The sequence below is a fragment of the Stenella coeruleoalba genome (genome assembly GCF_951394435.1).
Source record: "Stenella coeruleoalba genome assembly, chromosome: 10".
Taxonomy (NCBI): Eukaryota; Metazoa; Chordata; class Mammalia; order Artiodactyla; family Delphinidae; genus Stenella; species Stenella coeruleoalba.
The window spans coordinates 80,825,652-80,839,771 of NC_137156.1; the positions used below are offsets into that span (position 1 = coordinate 80,825,652).

The 14,120-nt window shown below is 40.5% G+C and overlaps 1 protein-coding gene across 19 annotated transcripts in view; it reads right to left on the reverse strand.

The window, feature by feature from the left end:
• MAGI1 (membrane associated guanylate kinase, WW and PDZ domain containing 1) overlaps nucleotides 1–14,120 on the reverse strand; it is a 618,838-nt gene that overhangs the window by 298,580 nt on the left and 306,138 nt on the right. Inside the window, exon 1 of one of the 19 annotated variants that reach the window (XM_079934994.1) lies at nucleotides 6,625–13,603. The exons of the other annotated variants lie outside the window; for them this stretch is intronic. The gene's annotated coding sequence lies outside the window, so the exon portion shown is untranslated. Of the gene's footprint in view, nucleotides 1–6,624; nucleotides 13,604–14,120 lie in introns of those variants that run through there. 19 annotated transcript variants of the gene reach the window in all.

Genomic DNA, 14,120 nt, shown 5'->3' on the forward strand with positions numbered 1-14,120 from the left:
GTGTCTTTAAACAGAAACACAAATAAAATAAGGACATGTACTGAGTGACTGATGAAAATGTGACCAGAAGCTTACAGGAACCTAACCCTGTATTTCCCCTAGGAGCAATGGTCAATGTTTGCAAATTCAGCATTCTGGCAACTATACAGAACATAACTACTGCAAATAACAAACATCAACTGTTTTTAGACGACTTTTAGAAATCACACATTTCTAAGTTTCACCTCAGTGCTCTGAATTAAAATTTTCAGCACTGGGGTCCATAAATCTAAATGTTTGAAAGGCTTTTCATCCAGACCTGTGTTTATGAAAAACTGGGATAAAAGATGCTCTCTAACAAAATTTAACTATTCATCCTAGCTTTTGGCATCACCCTAAATTCAATGTGAATGGCACAGAGAGTTGCCTACAGTCATACAAGCTGATGTTGTGAAACTATTCGGATCATATCTTTGCTACCAGGCAACAATTTACCTAAACCATTAGGAAAAAAAATTCCATCACCTTCCATATGGTCATTCAAAAAGTAGTCCCACCTCAAATTCCAGACAGAAGTCTACTTGCTAAGGCAGAAGGCTTCCTGTACTAACCATAGTTACACTGACTCGTGTTTATCAATACGTAACAGGGGTTCATCATCAACTCCTGGTGACTCTCAGAAGTTTAAATTTCCCACCCCTTGAAAACTTTGCATTTGCGCACGTGTTTACCATGTACTAATACATTAGTCATCAGAGCAGTACACAAATGACAGGACTATGAATAATGACTTGGAAACGTATTTTCTTCTTTCTTTTTTTTTTGGTGGTGCTGCGGTGGGAGCACGGAGCCCTAACCACTGTATCACCAGGGAATTCCTGGAAATGTATTTTCTTAAGAGAATGATGACTGACTCCTGCTCAGTGTGGATCTCAGGGTCATCCCCAAATGTCCAATAATTTTTATCTTCAATACAGAATTCCCCAGAGGCTGTTCTACTGAACACAAGTCCCATAAAATTCTTTGAGAAGAAAGACTTCTATGGCAGGTGAGTCTAGGAAAATTGCTAGGTAAAACCTTGCAGACATTCCATCACATATTAGTGTAATAAACGCTCAGAAAGTCCCTAAAGGGAATATAGGAGGGAAACATGTCTAAAATACGGTTCAATAAGCAGTTCCCAGGCTTAGGTGACGACGGATTTCTTTTAAAACTCCAGGGAACCATGTTGTTTGAATATCTTGGTGCCAGAGGCCACAGAGAAAGATAAAATCATCCACCACCAACGGGCCCTTAAGTGCTCTCATGGATCCTGTATGACTCCTCAACGTAAGGATTCATCGCAGATCAGTCACTACCCAGCTTTGAGTCCCTTCAGAAAGCCCACAGCGGCCCCATTTGCTGCATGACCACAGTTAAGGGTCCTCAGGGGGAGATGAGCACTGGTCTCACTTCCCTTTTCTCCCTGACAATATCCATCGAAACCAGACAATGCGATCCAGGTTTAGTCTTTGAGAAACACCTACAACTATCCCACGGGGAGGGCTGAGCATGACAAAAGAATGGTCTTATACAAGAAAAACGGCAGTGTCCTTCCTGTTTGTCCACATGGAGTACAAATGGCCTTTCCTCTGCCTCGAGTCAGAACAGAGGGAAAAAGTCTTCAAAATAAGATAATTTCGTTTTCAAAAGGCCTTTATTTAAGTAATTTGGTGACATTAGGAGAGATTCCATAAAGAAGGAAGCAATGGGCTAGGCCTTGAGGGACAATTCGAAATGGACAAGTGGGATTAGAGTCTTTGGGGATATGGGAGGGGGTGGTTTCACTGAGGTTTAAACAGGATGCACAAATGTAATGCAGAGAAGAGTTCGGTTCTTCAAAATTCCACAGCGGCCAGCTCCTGTGAGACAAGCAGCCAGAAGATAAAACTTAATTTTACCTTCCGAAGCCATCAGAGACACGCCTGCATGAGGAGCGTGATGTATTCTTGGCATTGGCAAGGGAAGGAAGAGCTGCATGTGTGGGAGAAAAGAGAGAGCCAGGAGGAATGCGTGCCTTTCAGAAGTAATTCTGGACTCCTTAGAGCTTTCTGAGAGATGACAGTATAATGCTGAGGTGCAGGGCATGCACTCTGACCCCAGGCTGCCTGTGTCTCCAACCCAGCTCGGCCATTTACCAGCTGTGTGACCTTAGGCTAGTTGCTTAAACTCTCTGTGCTCAGTGTTCTCACCTGCAAAATGGGGATGACAGTAGTACATCTACCTCAAAAGGGCTGACATGAGGTTGAAATGAGCTAATACACTTATAACACTTAGCTTAGTACCTGGCACACACCAGGGCCGTTAAACAGCTGTGTACTAGGGACTTCCCTGGTGGTGCAGTGGTTAAGAATCTGCCTGCCAATGCAGGGGACATGGGTTCGAGCCCTGGCCTGGGAAGATCCCACATGCTGCAGAGCAACTAAGCCTGTACGCCACAACTACTAAGCCTGCGCTCTAGAGCCTGCAAGCCACAACTACTGAAGCCTGCGCGCCTAGAACCTGTGCTCCGCAACAAGAGAAGCCATTACAAGGAGAAGCTCGCACACCGCAACAAAGAGTAGCCCCCCACTAGCTGCAACTAGAGAAAGCCCACACGCTGCAATGAAGACCCAATACAGCCCAAAATAAATAAATAATCAATTAATTAAAACAAAAAAAAAAACAGCTGTGTACTGGAGCTGATGTGTACTGGCTCACGAGAGCCAAATCTTCTCCCAACTCCCTATTCAGTGACATCAGTCATCCTCTGCCAAAGCTAGAGTCAATGTTAAACATTTACCAGCACAGCATGCTTATATACATGCACACACACACGTGTATGTATATACATGTAACTGCATACATGTGCATGCATATATACATACATAAGTGTTTGACATCATTATTATTATCAGTACTAAATTTTTTTTTTAACGTGACTCAAGCAGAGACTAGGTCATCTGTATTCCTGTCTTTTACACAGGTTACATGGAAATTCTGAGGCTGCCCTCAATTCTTCAACCCCAAAACAAATGCTTATGGACCACCCACATGTCTGGCACAGGTCTAGTCAATATGGGCTACAGAAGAGGTATAACAAAGGTCTTTGCCCATAAGGAGTTTACAACCTAGCTAAAATTGTTTGCAAAGAAAATGCCACAAGTAAAACCCAAACTCACCTTACCTCCCCTACCCAGTCACTCCTTATTCTCTTCTTACAGGATTAAAGGAAGTGTAAGCAGGAATCTGGCCCCAAGTAGTCAGTGAGCACTGTCTTCCCTGGGATCATTTTGAGCACCGCTGGAGCTTATCTGTTCTCACTCCTTCCCCAAGGAATCCCAGCTCCCTCCACAGTTGATATGGATCAATACAGCCTGAGGCTGTGCATATTTGCGACTCATCATTCCTACTAGATATGTACAGAAAAACAGCCATGGTACACACACACACACACACTCACTCACTCATATTTTTCAAGTTAATAAAAATCAACAAGAATGTATTAAGCCTCCAGAATGTGCCAAAGTGCTTTTTGTAACTTTCCACCTTTCGAGGGTATTCCCTCACAGGTTTTAGCTATGTCTTATGACGTATCAAAACTAAAAGTCATGCACTGTAATGATAACTGTTAATCATAACACCGAATGTTTACTAAGAATTTACTATCAGGCATGAATTCTTCTTAGCGTTTTACAATTATCCTGTGAAGTATCCTGTTAATATCCCCACTTTACAGGTGAGAAAAATGAGCTTCAAGGGATTAAGTAACTTGCCTAGGGCCACAGAGCTGGTAAGAACTAAGATTCAATCTGGAGATTGGCAGACTCTAGGCCCTGTGCTATAAATCCCAGTAAGTTAGGTGCTTCTCAGTTTGGGCACTACTGGCACTTCGGGCTGAGTAATTCCTTGCTGTGCACTGCTGTGCGTTATAGGTGTTTAGCAGCATCTCTGGTCTCTACCAACTAGATACCAGGAGCCATTCCCATTTGTGACAATTAAAAGTGTCCTGGTAAGAACCAGTCTCACCCAAATGAGTTTGCTGTATGACCCCTGTGAGTCAAAATCGTCCCTGGTTGAGAAGGACGGCTGTAAATCAGGAGAAACAGAATAGAATTCCTTAACCTGGCTATAAATTAGAAATACCTGTGAGATACTTTTAAAAATAAGAATAAAATTGCAGACACCAAGCCTTACCGTAATCTCTAATTTCTAGGGGTCTGGCATAATGGTTCATGAAAAACTGTAACAGGAGACATCTGCCCCCCATTAGTTGTGTCACGTTGGGAAATTACTTGACTTCTCAGAGCCTCAAATCCCTTTTCTATGAATTGAGGAGACACAGCCAGACTGTACGGAAGACCTCTCCATAGCTAACAATCCATTCTGTAAAACCACATGATACCCATCGCTTTACTCCTTCCCAGATTTCCATCCCACACTGTACACAGTGGATCAAATTCCCAAAGGAGAAAAGTTTGTACAACTCCAATATTCATAGAACTATGAGCAATCTGGCCAAAGATAGATTCCTTGACAGAAATACAATCTATTCGGGGCTTCCCTGGTGGCGCAGTGGTTGAGAATCCGCCTGCCAATGCAGGGGACATGGGTTCGGGCCCTGGTCCGGGAGGATCGGACATGCCGCAGAGCAACTAAGCCCATGTGCCACAACTACTGAGCCTGTGCGCTAGAGCCCGTGAGCCACAACTACTGAGCCCACGTGCCCCAACTACCGAAGCCTATGCGCCTAGAGCCCGTGCTCCACAGTGAGAAGCCACCGCAATGAGAAGCCCATGCACCGCAACGAAGAGTAGCCCCTGCTCGCCGCAACTAGAGAAAGCCCGCGTGCAGCAGCGAAGACCCAACACAGCCAAAAATAAATAAATAAAATAAATTAAAAAAAAAAAAAAGAAATACAATCTATGCACCGTAGACACAAAGCTGGGGTGAAATCACTGCTGGAAAAAGGCTAGTTTCCACTTCACATCTGAGGGAGATGAAAGTTTAATCCCAAATTAGAAATGCAGCCATCCATTATGCAAAGTATCTGCTGCATCCCTGAGAAAAACAATCCCCCAAACCAGTATTACAATAAACTGTATTCACCAGAAATCTTTGACTTGAAGAGACACCAGGAAATGTGTTCACGCTTTTGGATTCACGAAATATGTTCATGTCATTTACGTAATAGAATGCAAAAGAAAAAAGTGGACATCATCTACACTATAGACTTGCAGGCATTAGTTTGAAAATCCCAGATCCTATCCCCAACCTGACAAAATTCATTCCATGACAAAAAAGTACTTTAGAGAATCAAGCTGTCATTGCTCTATCTATATATACTAGTTAGGTGCACAAGTAGAAAACTGCTGGGAGATTTTACAAAGAGCTTTAAAAGAAGCCATGTTTCTTTGCTTATACCAATTTGTGTATAATCTGCATGTTACATCAGTTTACTGTCACTTTTACTTTATATGCCCACGTGCAGAAATGGAATGAAAATGGTTACATTTGAAAGTGTCTGGAGCTGTTAAAGTAAAAAGGAGAATAACCATTCTGCCATTCTTCAAGTAAGGGGGAAAAAAGAAACCCTGCAAGAATGTTGAATAGAAGGGAATCTGCAGGAGGTCCAGAGGAGAGGGGAGAGTTCCTGGATTATAATAACACCATGATACGGTCTTCTGCCCAGAAATTAATTGCATGTTATCAGTTAATTAAGAGATGATCAGATACCGCTAAATCAATTTACGAGAAACTGATCTCACAGGAAACAGACTTGTAGCTGTAATCGCAAATCCATTCCTTTAAATATGTACTACCAAGGACACTATCAAGACAGGTCTTTTCAATATTAAAGTGTGAAAGAAACTATTCCAACTTTCTTGGCAAGCGCAGAATTACAGAAGAAGGGAACCAACTGATCTTCAGTGGCATGCAACCAGGCCATAAACAAGTACGAAAAATTGCTTTCTTCTAGCCCAGCTTCTCTATTGATGTGTTAACTAGGTTCGAAAGAGGTGAGTGCTAAAAAATACTTGTGCCCAAGCCCAAAGGGGCATCAACTAAACGACCACTACCATCGTCTGTTGGTGGTTGGTAGAGTTGCACTTTTACTCCGCCTCGCAGTTTCTTTGTTCACATTGGGTCAATGTTCCTTAACTGAAATTTTACGTGTGGAGGAGCATCTTCATAATATCCTTAATGATGTAATACAGAAGTCCTTAACCATTTCTCCTAATATCTGTACCCCCTTATGTATTTGGAAACTGAATGAATTCCCTGTAGTGACCTGGAGGTAAAGCCGCCTCAAATTTCCTGATGTCTCATATTTTATCTTAAAATTTCATATGAATTTTATGCTCAACACCAGAGTAGTTGACTCTCAGTTCTATATAAAAACGCTCGAGATTATTTACAGTTCAACTTCTTATATTTTATCACCACATATTCAGGTTAAATTGATGATTCATGTGGGTGTACCATATTTAGCCCCTGGTTTCATGTAACCCTGGATACTTACAACCCCCAGAAACACTTTTGCCCCAGTTTGAGAAAAAGCAGCATGAATTCAAGCTCAGCTCTGCCACAGCCTGCTGTGTGCCTGCACTGAGCCTGTTTCCTTACCTGTAACCTAAGGGTCTTGGACAGGATCTCTAAGGGTACTTCCACCTCGGCAGCAATGACAATCACATCCCCAGACATAAGCTTCACTCCTCTCCCTCTATTGGTGAGACATAGGTACACACTTTTATAAAATGTGGGCACAGAAAAATGTAATAATATTGTTATTTTATAGAGTATATAACTAAGTCAATAAATACTACAGACATTTCCCATTTCATCTGTATTCAAGTTGGCAAAATAAAAGCCCCCTACATTCTTCTCATTAGCAAAATGGGGAAACGCCTTATATGTAGGGTCACCTCATATTTATATACACAAGAAGTCAGTAAGGCTAGACTTGGAATTCAAGGCTGACACAAAAGACGCTAAAGACGTAAGGGAAGATCCAAAATGTACAAAGAACTCTCAAAGCTCAACAATAAGAAAATAACCCAATTAAAAATGAGCCAATGGTCTTAAGAGACACCTCACCAAAAAATATATACAGATGGCAAATAAGCACATGGGAAGATGCTCCACATCTTATGTCATCAGGGAAGTGCACATTAAAACAATGCAAGACCCCTATACACCTATTAGTATAGTCAAAATCTGGAACACTGACAACACCCAATGCTGGCAAGGATGTGAAGCAACAGGAACTCTCATTCATTACTGATAGGAATTTAAAAAATGGTACCATCACTGCGGAAGACAGTTTGGCGGTTTCTTACTCAACCAAACGTACCCTTAGCATATGATCCAGCAACTGTGCTCCTTCGTATTTATCCAAAGGAATTAAAACATTAGGCCCCCACAAAATCCTGCACACAGATGTTTATGGCAGCTTTATTCATAACTGCCAAATCATGGATGCAACTGAGATGTCGCCTAGTAAGAAAATGGATAAGCTGTGACACAATCAGACAATGGAATATTATTCATCACTAAAAAGAAATAAGCTATCCAGCCATGAAAAGGCAGGGAGGAAGCTTAAATGTGTATTACTAGGAAAGAAGCCAATCTGAAAAGCTATATACTGTATGATTCCAACTCTATGACATTCTGGAAAAGGCAAAACTAGGGACACAGTAAAACATCAGTGGTTGCCAGGGGTTAAGGAAGTGGGACAGATGAACAGGCAGAGCACAGAGGATTGTTAGGGCAGTGAATATACTATATGATACTGTAGTCATGGGTGGATACATGTCACTATACGTTAGTTCAAATCCATAGAATGTACAACAACAAGGGTGAACCCTAATGTAAATTATGGACTGTGCGTAATTATGACTTGTCAATGTAAGTTCATCAATTAAAGTTCATCTCCCACTCTGGAGGGCGATGGTGGTAATGGGGGAGGCTATACATGTGTAAGAGCAGAAGGTATATTATAGGAATTTTGTATCTTCCTCTCAATTTTGCTGTGAACCTAACACTGTTCTTAAAAAAAAAAAGTGTTCAAAAAAATATATACATACACCTAAAGAAAAAGGATGTTAAGTAGCTTAGATTTCCCCACTTGGTGGCCTGTGGATTTTTCACATTCTGACAAGCCCAACAATATAATGCACCAGCACAGAGAAGCCAATCACAGCCCGATCAGCGTGAGGTCTTCAGCTCAGATTCTTGCAAACACTGAAGAATGCAAGCCCTCAAACGTATTTTCAAGAACAAAAACCAGGCGTTTTATTTCGTCCCTATGATCACAGACAGTCCCAATCCCATGAGGTGCCTGTGAAACTCCACATATGGGAAGTATATTTTCAAGGAAAAGGCCAAAGTGTCAGAGGCAGTGATCATAAGAATAACCCTTTTTTTCTCTCTTTTTTACTGACACGATTTAGCTTTCCCTCATTTTTACAGCAGCTATTTCCCAGATTTCATGTTCTGAGACAATTTTCAACACTACCTTTTCCCTAGAGTCACCACCAAAAAAAAAAAAAAACCACAACTGCAGTGTGCCCCTTCACCTTGGTACTATTCCCTCTACAGCCCAGCTCCAGGTGTTCTGTGGTTTGAGGGCTGCCCACCACACAACCTGCTGTCTAATTCTAAATCTGGTACACTTCCCAGTCACATCAGCAGTCTACATTTGTACGACAGCGAAGGCTTCAAGCGATTAATCAGCTGCAAATCAAATATTAAAAATGAGGATTCATCTCATCACCGCAGCGCAACAGATGCATTTAGTGTTAATAAATAAACTGCAGACTTCCTGCAGACACTGTAAAGTGCATTCCCAATTTGCTTTTGCGCTGGGTTCCTAATAGAGAGGAGGGAGAGTGCCACTGATATTCTAAGGCTGCACTACCCACAGATGCAAGCAGCCAGCTCTGCTGTGTCTCACCAGATAAAAGATTCAGAAATTAGAGGGGGAGAAGCATTCTGACCTGATGCTCTCTGATCTTCCTAACTAACCTTCAACCATACCGTCAGTCTCAATCACATCATGTGGGCACTGAGATTCATGTGGCCAAATAAAAATAAGATTACGACATTCATTAACATGTGTGATGGAAGGGTAGATGAAAAGCTCCATATGTTTAGAGTTTTCAGTATAATTTAAAACAGCAACGTATCGGCCTTAAAAATGGAACCCCCATGGTCTCCAAACTTCAAGGATACTGGAAGATGCTTGCTTTGAATAAATCAGTTTGGAAAGCTGCAGTCATCAGTCTCAAAGTAATTTCTGCCAAAGCATAAATGGCTACTTACACACAGGATATTTTTTAAAAGGTTTTTAAACTACTTGAAAAAGTTTATTAACAGTACATTATAGCACATGTACAAAGGTTACCTATTAGGGAACTTGTGAAAAACAGAAAGAGATAGAAACTCATAGAAAGTCATACAAAAGTGGAGCACAGTGAATTCAACAGTATATTAAAAACAAAAGCAAACCCACCGTGAGCCAAGTAGGGCTAGAGCCAAAAATTCAAGGGAAGTACAATAGAAAGATCTTTGCAGTAGTTCATTACAGTGGTAGAGCCTCATACCCACATCTGACTTAGAAATTTCAACTGTGTAACTGAGCTCAAAACAATAATAACAAAACCAAGAACAACTGTTTTTGATAAAAGATGGTTCTTTAACACAAGCCAACCAGTTCATGAGATTCATTCAAAGAAACAATGATCTAAAGTTAAAAAAAAAAAAGGAACAATGATCTATTCCAATACTGGAGGGAAATTCAGCTGAGCTGTTCTCACTAAGAAATACTAGAGCAGAAGGAGGGATGATATGATGGGTTTTCAAAAGCAAATATGGCAGTATAAAACTTCCTTGACTTGCAGTGGGATTATGTCCTGACTAATCCATTTTAAGTGTAAAATATCATTAAGTCTAAATGAACTCAATACACCTAACCTACCAAACATCATAGCTTAGCCTTGCATACCTTAAATGTGCTCAGAACACTTACTTTAGCTTATGGTTGGGCAAAATCATCTAGCACAAACACTTACTTTAGCTTATGGTTGGGCAAAAGCCTGTTTTATAATGTAGTGTTGATATCCCATGTAACTTGTTGTCTACTATACTGAAAGTGAAAACAGAATGGTTGTCAGGGTGCAGAATGGTTATAACCGTACTAGTTGTCTACCTTCCTGATCGCATGGCTGACCGGCAGCTGCAGTTGCTGCCACTGCCCAGCATCACAAGAGAGGATCACACTGTATGTCACTAGCCCAGGAAAAGATCGAAATTCAAAGTATAGTTTCTACTGAATACATTTCACTTTTGCCAAAAAATCATAAGCTGAACCATGATAAGTCAGGGACCTTCTGTACAATCTTCACCCTTTTTGATGACTTTCAACGTAATACCCTCTATATATCAATAATTTAGAGGAGAAAAACCATATGGTTACCTGAGCATATAATGTAAAAAAAGCACTTGATAAAATTGAGCACATATTCTGGACACACCTTTAGTAAAGCACAAGGATATTTGCAGCATTACATCCAATAGTAAATTTTGGAAACAACCCCAGTATACACCTATTTGAGAGCAGTTACAAAATTATGGTATATCTATGCAAAGAAATTGTGCATAATCATTAAAAAGAAGAAAACATACACACACAATAATGAGAGGAAAGATGCAAACTAAAGGGGAATGGAAACTATAATCGCATTTTTATGAAAGTCATGACATGTACATATGTAGGTTTTTATATTTAAAGTAAAAAGCAGGAAAAGACATTAAACCATTAATAGTGGTTAGCTCTTGGGAAAGAAAGTGGAGCAGAGACTTTAATTTTTTTACTTTATAAGTTTCTGAAATCTCAGATTTTTTTAAACAAACATATTTCTCTTATAATTAAAAAAATATATAAATCTGGAGAATAAGGGGGAAAAAACTTGAATTAAAAACCACAGAATTGGAACCAGCCCAAAGAGGTCATCTGGAAAAACTATGTCCATCATCTCCATCAAAGAAGACACTCCTTTTTATGAAGACTCTAGGGAAGAAGATGGCAGAGTTCCTGGATAATCCAGTCAATGGTTATATAACCTGAACGGTGAGAAAAAATCCTTCCTTTTATCTACCCCCTTCTCCTCATTCTCAGCTCAGAGCCCAATCCTTTTGTTCTTTCCTCAGGAGCTATAGAAAACAGATGGTCACACCATCCTTTGAATTTGTCAATGAATCACACGAAACCAACAGTGTTTTTCTGGAGGGACAACATTGTGTTTGACAACACAGAATGACATATCCCAGTTTGCTGCTCACACAGAAACTTACCAGACTTCATTACTAATGAGCTCTTCAAAGGGATTTCACCAGATGTATTTAATTTAATTCAACAAATATTAATTCTCTGTCTCCCATGCATTTGGTATTTTATTATGAGCTGTGGAGGGCCCTTTACAAATTTAAAACTTCATGGTGGAGAAAGAGATAATTCAGGACAGTTTAAGATTAACTAGGAGAATGCATTCCATCATCATCATTAATATGATGATTATTATTATAGCATAAATAAGATCTTTAGAGTTGAGACTAGGCGAAATAGGGTAAGGGGGGAACTTTTTAGGACTTGTTAAAATTTTACTATTTTGTCTTCCTCCTTAAGTTTTTTGTTCTGTTTTGTTTTGATATTTACTATTTGCCAACAAGGTCAGATAAGCTTTGGAAAGGAGAGCCAGACTGAAGGTCTGGCCAGATCATACATCGAGGTGGAGGCAGAAGTATAAGAAAGAGGCTTCCACGGTCATAAGCCGTCCAGTGGTGACAGCTGGGTGAAGGGTAGTGACCCAGACACATCAAAGAAGACTTGACCTGGCTTGATGACAGACTAGCAAGGCTTTGTAGTCTCATCAACAGCAACAGGGTATGTTCCAGTAACTGACACAAACAGGGAAGAAAAATGTTGGATTCAAAAAGAGTGCTTAAGGTAGTGGAGAAGAAAACATGTCAGTACGTGGAAACAGGAAGGCAGTTTAAGAAGCCAAACTTGGACCCAGACTTATCCTTTAGGAAAGGGAATCACCACTTTGTGTTGCCTCCGTACTTTCTAAACCTTACAGCTTTCTGCAGTTGGCATGAAACTCTGTGGCAACTTTCCCCATTTAATCTTACTCTTTTGTGTCCATGTCAAAAGGTAAAACTCTTCATATACCAAGTGACCCATCTCTGCCTAATCCAAGTCCACAAGGAAATGAGCTCAAGAACAGACATCAGGGCATGGGCCACACGTAAGGACAAAAATTCAACACTACTAATCATTGGTAGGCTGTGTTTCCTTCCCCCCTCCACCAAAAAAAAGCTACTAAGTGGTAGTATTTTTGCGTTTTCTTTAAGTATCCAACTTGCAGACCAAAAATTAAATCAAACTTCCTTGCTAACAAAATAAAAGTGAGCGTTACTTGAGTTCAAGTAACAACATAATGGGATTAAGGTAGATGTACAGAAGACTTTCTGGTCCTAAGTGGAGGGAATGGATAATCGACACTTCTTCTTGTCTACTTGTGTTTTTGGACTTTACGAAGATTCAGCAAAGTGTAGTCGGATTTGATTGCAGGGACATTAACGCACAGCTTGCCTTCCTCAACACAGAAACCTCAGAGCCATCTTTTTTTCCCCTTGCTCATCAGCACTGTGCTTTTCACATTTTGTCAGCCTGTGTGCTAATGCTTTTCAAACAAGAAAACTGTCCATTGGTAGAACATCTCTCTCCTACTCCAAAACTCAACAGGGTTCTGAACATCTGCAAAATTCCACATACACTCATTCTCTTAATCTTGAGAATCTCTTACTCATTTCAACGTATCTTTTTTTCTTTGAAGATAGTTGTTCTCTATTCTCATGGATACCTAAATGAATAATTAAGAGCCATCCAACCTTCCAACATAAATAATGGCCTCAATGCTGACAGAACTCTTTTTTATATCCATGTTCTACCTGCTCAGCTTCTCCTCCTCAATTATGTTGTTTAATTTCTCATTAGCTAAGCATATCTTTGGACTAACAAAGCAATTTTCCCCTAGAGTGTGTCATTTCTGCAGGGAAGGTTTTCCATTTACCTGCCTACATCCTTTAGTTCAAAAACATGAATGTGCTAAATTTTCAACTATCTCAAATATTCTGCATTTGCATTGTGTTTGATACATGAATTACACAGAGTGAGCCAGTGATTACTTCATCTTAGGACCATGCTTGTACAGGTATCCATGGTGATAAGAACTGTTACTGACGTTTCCCTGGGGATTCTTGGGTAAGTCTTACCATTTCCTTAACAGCATTCCCACAGCCATAAGTATCCCCTGGACTAATCAGAACACCCATCAAAAAGAAGGGAGAACAGGGGCTTCCCTGGTGGCACAGTGGCTGAGAGTCTGCCTGCCAATGCAGGGGACACAGGTTCGCGCCCCAGTCTGGGAGGATACCACATGCCGCGGAGTGGCTGGGCCCATGAGCCATGGCCGCTGAGCCTGCGCTCCACAGCGGGAGAGGCCACAACAGTGAGAGGCCCGTGTACCGGAAAAAAAAAAAAAAAAAAAAAAAGAAGGGAGAACAAATCCAAACCACAGGACCATACAAAAGGCACTCCCTTCAGAGGGTCCTGCATGTTACCTGTATAGATGACTCAAGGCCCACAGCTGGGTAATGTTCCCACTCTTGGTCAGCAGTCCCCAAACCCCACTATCTTCCCACAAGGGTAGAAAGAATGTCACAAGAAACTTAACAATCAAGTGTTCAGGTTTATAAATTGTTTTCTACTTTTTGCATAAACTGGAATGATGTGGGGGCATGTTCACAAAAAAAGGTAGTCCTCTCAGCTCCACATTCTCCTAAGCCTTCTTGAGTTCAATGAGAAATGTGTGAATTTTATAACTCAAATGTCAAATATTGCACACAATCCTTATTTATGCTGGAACCAACAGTAACAAACACTTCCTAATGAAATTTTTAAGATCTCAATTTTATTTCCATGCTAAAATGAAACTTTTTGAGATATATCAATTGCTAGTATCAGTACTTAGGTGTTTAAAACATACCGCTAAAAATGC